The sequence below is a fragment of the Octopus sinensis genome, linkage group LG1 (assembly GCF_006345805.1).
Source record: "Octopus sinensis linkage group LG1, ASM634580v1, whole genome shotgun sequence".
In the NCBI taxonomy this organism is placed as follows: domain Eukaryota; kingdom Metazoa; phylum Mollusca; class Cephalopoda; order Octopoda; family Octopodidae; genus Octopus; species Octopus sinensis.
Window position 1 is genome coordinate 8,723,856 of NC_042997.1, and position 9,893 is coordinate 8,733,748.

At 33.4% G+C, this 9,893-nt stretch overlaps 1 long non-coding RNA gene across 1 annotated transcript in view; it reads right to left on the bottom strand.

Annotated features, from left to right (window-relative positions):
• Positions 1–2,470: 2,470 nt before the first annotated feature.
• LOC118766151 overlaps positions 2,471–9,893 on the bottom strand; it is an 11,468-nt gene continuing 4,045 nt past the window's right edge. Inside the window, exon 4 of the long non-coding RNA XR_005002061.1 lies at positions 2,471–2,521. This is a non-coding gene — a long non-coding RNA (uncharacterized LOC118766151). The remainder of the gene's footprint in view (positions 2,522–9,893) is intronic.

Here is a 9,893-nt window from a genome sequence, read left to right on the forward strand (position 1 = left end):
GTGACAACTTGGCCACTGGTGGTGGTGGTATAACACACCATACTAATCATATCTGTCGGGCATGTGGAAAAGAGTGTGATTCAGCAGGAGGACTTAAACGACATGCAAAGGTACATGAAGCCAAGTTGCAGCTGGCTATTACCGGTAAAGGTTTTAGTTGCCAATTCTGTACAAGACATTGTAGATCTTTAGCTGGGCTAAAAAGTCACATTCAATCACAGCACCAGTAATGGTTAAGCTTCATGCAATGGCCATACTCGATAACGAGGAGGCAGCCATAATGTATGTATGTATGTATATATTATCCTCTCATTTATCATCTCCTATCCTATTCAGTGAACCATGTTGCCTGAGGTAACAAGGGATAGCGAAGCAAACTATTAGTACACAAGCCCTCCAGTTTCATTCTTTATCATATTTACTCAAACATTTGCCATTCAACTGTCATTTCTCTCTCTTAATATGACTCTCAAGCACTAGTGCTAGTGCCACAATAAAATGCATCCAGTATACTCTGCATCATCTTTGATTCAAATAATGCTTTTGATCAAAAGTATTTCGGTCATGATCAATCCCGTCCTATTGTGGGACCTTGTATATATATATATAGTGTTTTACTCTTTATCTTTTATTAAACTTTTAATACTTTTGATATATATAAAAAAAAATTAATTAATTAATTAATTAGTAAATAAAATAATATATAAATATAAAAATATACATACATACATATATATATATATATTTGTATATATATATTTGTATATATATATAAAATTTATAAGTTTAAATACTTTTTTATTTTTAACTTTTATATTTTTAAATTAATTTTATGTATTGGCTTATGTTTTTCACTGTTTGATTTGCCTAATAGTGGTTTTATCTCTAATTTAATATAATATAATATATATTATATAATATAATATATATATACTATAAAATTGGATTTAATCCTAAATCTAATTTTTCCCAGTAAGTTTGGATTTATTCCCTAATATTATTATTATATATATATATATATATATATATATATATATATATATATTGTCTTCTTATTTTAAGATGATTGGATATGATTCTATGATTTGATGGATAATTGTCTACTGTTTCTAATAGATCAACTGAATAACTAAAAGCTCACTTCATGCTCTGCTTCTTGTATTTTTGATTTCTCAGACATTGTTCTTCCTATTCTCTTAACTGCAAGCATATCACTCTTGTATATCACAAACTTCATCCAGAAATGTCTCCTGAACATGAAATGCTGTATTAAAGAACCACTAATTTTTTTGCTTTCTTCAATAAAATTTTCAGTAATCCATCATCATTAATGTTTATTCCCTTCATTATTTTGGGCTAATATATGGTTTAATCATCAGGGAAATATAAGACAGGAGGATCAAAATAATTACAAATTGATGTGTTGCTAATGAATCTCTTTGGGAAAATACCTCTTTTAATTTCAATTGAACTATCTCATTCATTACATCATTCTCTCTCTCTGCAGTGAAGATTTGAATTGCATCATATGCCTCAAATATTTACAGTCACTTTAGAATTCAGTTTTGGTGTATTATACAATATACTTTTCAGCATTCACTCTATTCCATTGCTGAGTAAAACACAGGCATGTGTGATTGAGACGCTTGCTTCCCAACCATATGGTTTTGGATTCATTCCCACTGTGTAGTATCTTGGTAAAGTGTCTTCTATTGCAGCCTCAGGCTGAACACCAAAAACTTGTGACTGGATTTAGTAGATGAGAGCTGAAAATAGCTCGTGATATATATATATATATATATATTTGAGTAGTTGAATGAATTATCTTATTATGGATAATTCGGTTAACCGATACCTGAGTAGCAAATTCACGTCAGAAAAACACGGTTGAAGCTACATGCCTAGGGCAGAGATCACGTGCTTTCGTGTGGAAATTTGTGTGTTTTGTGTGATTATCGCTATGGGCTCCGTGTGGGCAGTCATCTAAAAGTTTTTGTGCATCTTGATGCTGACATAAGTTCCTTGTTTTTCCTGATGAAAAGGCGGCATAATGCACCCCTTATTCCTTCGAAATTAGGAATATGCAGCCTTCGAAACACATGTCGAAAATAAAGGAATTTTGTTAATTCGTCGTTCAACTCCATTCTTTCATTTATTTGTATATATATATATAAATACAGGGTTATTCAGAAAGAATGAACCAACTTCATTACACAATATTTTAATAAGGAAAAGCAATAGAGAACTCCAGCTAAGTCACAAGTATTTACTCACAATTAACTTTTATTTCCTGTCTTACAAGTGTTCAATATAGCCACCACCTGCAGCATGGGCAACATCAATGCAATAAGAGAATTCCTCCCAGACTCTCTTTGTGCTTGGCTTGCCAGATCCCCAGATCTCACTATGTGTGATTTTTTTCTTGAGTGGATGTGTAAAAGATCATGTTTATGTTCCACTGCCACCCACTAACCTCAATGACCTTAAACATCGAATAACAACAGTGATCAACTCAGTGGATCTTGATGTCCTGATATGCGACTGGGAAGAATCCTCTTATTGCATTGATGTTGCCCGTGTTGCAGGTGGTGGCCACATTGAACACTTGTAAGACAGGAAATAAAAGTTAATTGTGAGTAACTTAGCTGGAGATTTCTATTGCTTTTCCTTATTAAAATATCGCATAATGAAATCGGTTCATTCTTTTTGAATAACCCTGTATATTCTTTTATTCTCCTACTTGTTTCAGTCATTTGACTGTGGCCATGCTGGAGAACCATCTTTAGTCAAACAAATCTACCCCAGGACTTATTCTTTGTAAACCTAGTACTTATTTTATCAAGATCTTTGGCTAAACTGCTAAGTTATGGGGACATAAACACACCAGCATCAGTTGTCAAGCGATGGTGGGGTGACAAACACAGACGCACAAATATATACAAATACATACACACACACACACACACATACACACACACACACACACAACACACACACACACACACATATATATATATACATATAAAATTATGTGTAAAAAATATATGAGCAATAAAACTATGAAATAATATTTCTATAAATATGTAAAAAATATATAAAAAATATATAAGAATTATAAGTATAAAGTAAAGAGAGATAAAAAGCATGTATGTGGACGCAATATAGAAAGCAAGTTCTATCTGTAATCTGTGTGGGGGGAACCAAAATGTACCAAATATTGAGCTACGTATGGACATGACCCGGAAAGTTCAGTTCTTGAATTTAGACATGTAGCAGCGTCTAAGCTGCTTTTCCAGGTGAGCCATCTCTCCATATCGCATAGACTGCACTTTCCACTGCCGTTGGTGTAGGGCTTACATTTGGCTAAGTGCTTCCAATGTATGTTATAACTGACACCTTTATCTTTTAAGGACCATATATGACTGGATAATTTGGTCGTTTTCCTTTATTCCCAGTGCCTGAAGCTCAAAGTTTGATTATTGAACCTGGCCTTAAAATTATCCTCTGTAAGGCCCACATATTTCTTCATCAAAACCATGTCCTTAGTGGATATAGAGTTCACGGTGGCTTCATAAATGATTGTTTTGGACATGCAAGCTCCATTTAGCAGGCAGAAATGTTTATGCCTGCATGAACAGCTGGTTTTATGTTGTGGTTTTTGTGTGTTGTGTGCGATTATATTCTAAAAATTAGTAGTTAAGCTGAAACTGATTTTTAAGTTATGTCTATTGAAGAGCTTTCTGTAATTATGGTTGACTGAAAAATGTCTATCCATCAGTGCTAAGAAATACTTGCCTATATTAAAGGTCACTTTGGGTGAGTAGGAATGTGTGAACTAGATAGTTTTCCTATTCCTATGTTTCCTTTTCTTTATTATTGGACTGGTGGAAGGTGTATAGGTTATTTCCTCGCTAAATCCACTATCTTTTAGAGCCTTATTATATACTGGGGCAATGCTATCAAAAATGTCCCTATTGGAGGAGAGGCTAGAAATTCTTTTGCTAATGTTTTTAATTAAATTTTTAAACACTATGCGAAGATGGCAGGAACCCACATTAATATAACTAAGTCTGTCGTTGGGCTTCCTATAAGGTTTATAAATATTCTTATTTAGATCTGAGGATACATCTAGGAAATTGACAACTGTCAGGTTGGTATCAGTAGATATGCTAAGACCAAAAGCTTTCATCAAATGGATAATTTCCTTCCTAAACCGATTCTGCGTTGGTCCATTGGTATTTGCAGTTAAAGCTAGGGCATCATTTTTATAAATAGCGAAGTATATGTTGGGAAAAGTCTTGCCCAACATATCAAGTAGGAATAGTCCAATAAGATCACATATGCCTGCTCCATCATATGACCCCATGCTCACATCAAAAGCACCCGCTGTATCAGTAGTCTTGACCCACTCTGTGTTCTCGCTGCAGAGTAAAGTCTTTCTAGCATGGAAGATTATGTCCTTATCCTGTATACTGATTTCTATGAATTCGCTTGTGAAGGTGAGGGCTTTATCTAGCAGTTTCTTAGAGATAGAGGCATAAAAATCAACAATATGTGGGAATCTCGCTTTATTCTTATTCTTAATGGCTTTAAACCAGTCAACGACTTCTAAACTTAGAATCAGATACAAAGTATAGATGGGAAGATCAGAATGGATTTTGAATGAAAAACACTCTAAGCCCATGGACACTGCATGGACACACAGAGAAATATATAAATATATATATGCATACATATATACATATATATATATATATATATATATATTTTTTTTTTTTTTTTTTTCTGTGTGTATGTCCATGCATGTGTGCATGGACTTAGAGTGCTTTTCATTCAAAAGCCATTCTGATCTTCCCATCTATACTTTGTATCTGGTTCGTTGCATTTTTTACCTATCACTCTATGAAAACATGCCAAACATCCCACTTCAGTAATGGACTTACAAACTACTAAAAATGCATGCGTCTTACCAACAACATTCTGCCACACATGGTAGGGAAATGTACGTTTTATAACACTGCAACATACTATGTGACCCAATGAGGTTTCTTCTGCACTGTGGGGTGAACTTCACTCCATTATATTGTTCCCTACTCATTAGGGAGCAGTGCAGATGTAAACCAAAATGATTGTCATTCTAAATAAAGCTTACAGTACACTGTCTTCCCTATCAATTATTTAATATATATGTATGTATGTATATATATATATATATATATACATATATATATGCATACGTATGTGTAACATATATATACACACATATATATATATATACACACACACCCACATACATATATATATGTGTGTGCCAGTGGAACATTAAAAGCACCATCAAAGTGTGTTCATTGCCAGGACTGCTGACTGGCTACCGTGCCGGTGGCACGTAAAAAGCACAATTCGAGCGTGATCATTATCAGTGTTGCCTTACTGGCACATGTGGCGGGGGGCACATGAAAAACAACATTCGGGCGTGGTCATTGCCAGTGATGCCAGACTGGTTCCCATGCAGGTAGCACGTAAAAAAGTCCTTTTAAACATGGTCATTGCCAGAACTGCCTGACTGGCCCTCGTGCCAGTGGCATGTAAAAGCACCCACTACACTCTTGGAGTGGCTGGCATTAGGAAAGGCATTCAGCTGCAGAAACCATGCCAGATCAGATTGGAGCCTGGTGCAGCCTTCTAGCTCACCAGTCCTCAGTCAAAGTGATGACGATGTTGATGATAAGTAAATATGAGAGCAATAGTACAATTAAAATACAATCACTAGTGGCAAGCAAATACTAGCTGTGGCATAGAAAATTTTAAACTTTTATTCTTAGTGATGCAGATACTCATATAGTACCCTTCTGTATATAAACACACACACACACACACACACACACACACATACACACACACACATATATATATATATATATAATCAAAATAAGCAACAAGAACGACTCTGGTAATTTGGTACGATCGTTTCATACTACATCATTTTATGTAGTACGAAACGATCGTACCAAATTACCGGAGTCACTCTTGTTGCTTATTTTGATTATAATCACCCCAAGGATTTTTATGGATAACACCATACAAAATTCTAGTGCATCTAAATTAAGTACCATATTCATTTGAATCTAAATTTTTGTGAACTTATCATCATCATCATCATCATCGTTTAACGTCCGTTTTCCGCGCTAGCACGGGTTGGACGGTTTCGACCGGGGTCTGGGGAGCTAGGGACTGCCCCAGGCTCCAGTCTAGTCTGGCAGAGTTTCTACGGCTGGATGCCCTTCCTAACGCCAATATATATATATATATATGTATATATATATATATATATATATATATATATATATATTATATATATATATATATATATATATATATATTATATATATATATATACATATATATATATATATATACATGTATATTTTATACTTATATGTGTGTGTGTGCATGAGTGTGTATATATATTAAATAATATAAGATAACAAGGCCAAGGCAATGTGATGCTATTGCATATATATATATAAACTAAGAATCTGGTCTATAGATGTAAAGTTATCTTGGAGAGAAGAGAATACTTTTATATATGGGCTAGCTCTCTTTTTTCAAAAAATCCTTTAGAGATGGGGAAAAAATTAAAAAATGTAAGCCTAAGTAAACTAATTTGGTCAAACGAAAAACAATATCTATTCTACTGACTGGGAAGTAATTAGTTCTGATAATATTGAGTAAGAGGAGATAGATGCGACTTTTGTGTAGAGGAGCTTTACCAAATATTTACATCAAAACAAAACATTAATTTATACAAGATACGAACAAGCACAGCTGAATCTTTAAGAGATATAAAGATAATTCCAGATAGCCAACACCACAGCAACAATTGGGTTTCATATAACAAATACAACCTAAATATAAAACTATTTAATAACCATCATTAATTAATTAAAGACAAAGACCATGCACAATGTACAGCACAAATAATGAGCAGCCCAACCAAAAGAATGAATATAAACAAACAAGAACCCTTCAATACAAGCACTACATGTGAAATCAAAAATAATGCACACAACCTTTAAAATGGTCAAAGAGCCTTACAAAAACAACAACCTCAACCTTAACCTATTTTAAGACCAAGCCTATCAAGGATGACCAAAGGGAGCCTGATGAAGTTGCATCAGCAATATTGCAGGGGTTCATTTGCAACAGTGAGTATTCATTGCAGCAGAAACACGTGTAGGTCATTATAACATGTTGCATTTAGCTATAAAATAAATTTTGTTGATGTACAAGTCTCTATTGTATTTCTTATTATTAATATCTATATATATATGTATATGTATATGTATATGTATCTATCTATCTATCTATCTATCTATCTATCTATCTATCTATCTATCTATCTATCTATCTATCTATCTATCTATATATATATATATATATATATAAATATATATATATATATAGATAGATAATAGATAGATAGATAGATAGATAGATAGATAGATATATAGATAGATAGATAGATAGATAGATAGATAGATAGATAGATAGATAGATAGATATTCGTTTACTTGCTTCAGTCATTTGACTGCAGCCATGCTGGAGCATTGCATTTTCAGTCAAACAGATTGACCTCAGGATTTATTCTTTGTCCATGTTCAGGCAGTGGGATTTGATTCAAGTGAATCCTTTCCTCATTATAAAAAATCAACATACACAGGCATCACTTGTAAAAAAAAGGAAGACTTGTCACAAAATTGGCTGTCATAGCCTTCACACGTGTGGAACTTTCGATCAGGTAATGACAATACTCAAACATGAGTCTGCTGCCATCATTTATGTATGTATATATATGTATGTATGTATGTATGTATGTATGTATGTATGTATGTATGTATGTATGTATGTATGTATGTATATGTATGTATGTGTGTGGTGGAGTATGCATACATATATGTGTGTCTGTGAGTTTATATGTACCCTTATCTTCTTCCTCTGATAGTTGCAAATGAGCATCAACCTCATAGAAGCAATGCTGAGCATTCCCAGTCTGATCATATGAAATATTGAAAAGCAGTTGAAGGCTGGTTACAGGAATGGCATCCTTCGGTAAAAAATCTACCTCAACAAGCAGTGAAAAATTTATATTAAGATGATGATGATATCTTCTGAAGAACTCTTTTCTGCAGGTTTTTCTTTCCACGGATGAACCTAATCTTGTTTCTTACTTTTTTTTTTTTTTTAATTTCTTTCTGTGATACATGATCCCTTTCGATTGCCTTTTTTTTTCTGATCCTTTTTGATCGGAATTTTACATTTGTTTCCTTTTTTCCCTTTTTTCTTTTTCCATATTCGAAAAGAAAAGCTCTACATTTGCATTTGTCCCCTCTGTGTTCAGCCCTGTGTGGCCAATAAAGAAAGTTATCTTCTGAAGAACTATTTTGTCAAAATACAGTAGTCACCTGTTCTGTCTTATATTCTCTAACATCTGTGCTCTTCTCACATAATGCAGGTGTACTATTTACATGAAAAAGTATATTCAAACAGCTATCAACATATTCTATTGTTTCCACAGGAGATCAAAACACATGATAAGCTTGTAGTTTAATCCTTTTTGTCTTATCTTTTCTGTATAATGACAGCACTCCTTTTGTCATCCATAACGGTACACATTCTGTTAGACAATAAACAGGGTATCTTGTTATTATTGATATTGTTACTGTTAGTGTAATTGCAATCGTCATCATCATCATCATTGTCATCATCATCATCATCATCACCATTACTATCATCATCCTTATCATCATCATCATCATCATCATCATCATCATCATCACCATTACCATCATAATCATCATCAGTCATAGTTGTAGTAGTGGTGGCGGCAGCGGTAGTGGTAGTGGTACATTTTTGCTGTTTTTTGTTATTATAAAACCGAATGTTGTTTTGTTCCTTGTAACATTCTTCAGAATCTTCTCCTTACACGTCCATGCTTCTTTAATCTTTTGATAGTTTTTGTATTGTATGCAATGATGCTCATTAAAATCATTCTAATAATTACCATCATAATCCATCATCATCATCATCATTATCATCATCAACATCTTCATTTTTTGCCATCACCATCATCACCCACACAATCACTGTTGGCATTAACATCAGCATTATCATCGTCATCATCATCATCATCATCATCATCATAACTATTGGTGTGTCCTAGTTGGATCACTGACTTTACTGTTGTCAACATCATCACCTCTTCCCTCCCTACTGGTTCATCATTAATGACATCATCGTCGTCATCATCATCATCACTGCTGAACCATTATTAATGATGTCATCATCATCATCATCATCATCATCATTACCATTCTCCTCCTCCTCCTCATCATCATCATCATCACCACCACCACCACCACCACCATCATCATCATCATTCCTGTCAAAGTCTTAACATTGTTCTTATCGCAAAACATCAATGTCATTTTTCATATGCCACTACTTCTACATATTTCCAGTCTTTTGAAAAGGTCATCCTTTCCTGCTAATCTGAAATATCAAGATATCCTTGGATTTAATGTATGACATTTAATTTTTGTTTTGGCTAATATTAAAGATTTCTCAGCATTAAGAGATAAGACATCGATAAGAAAAACCTTCCATAAAGAAAGTTAACTTGTATACATGATTTATTTTTACTGAAAAATTTGCATCACTTTAAAATAAAAATATTTTTATAAAGGTTTTTGATACAAAATTATTATCTAAATTATTCCCATAAACAACATATTCTTCAAAATAAAACTATTTTTACCTTTCAAGCAAGTATGTCTGTTTATTTTCTTTTACTTTCTTTATTTCTCTCTCTATAACAGATATAATAATAAATTCAT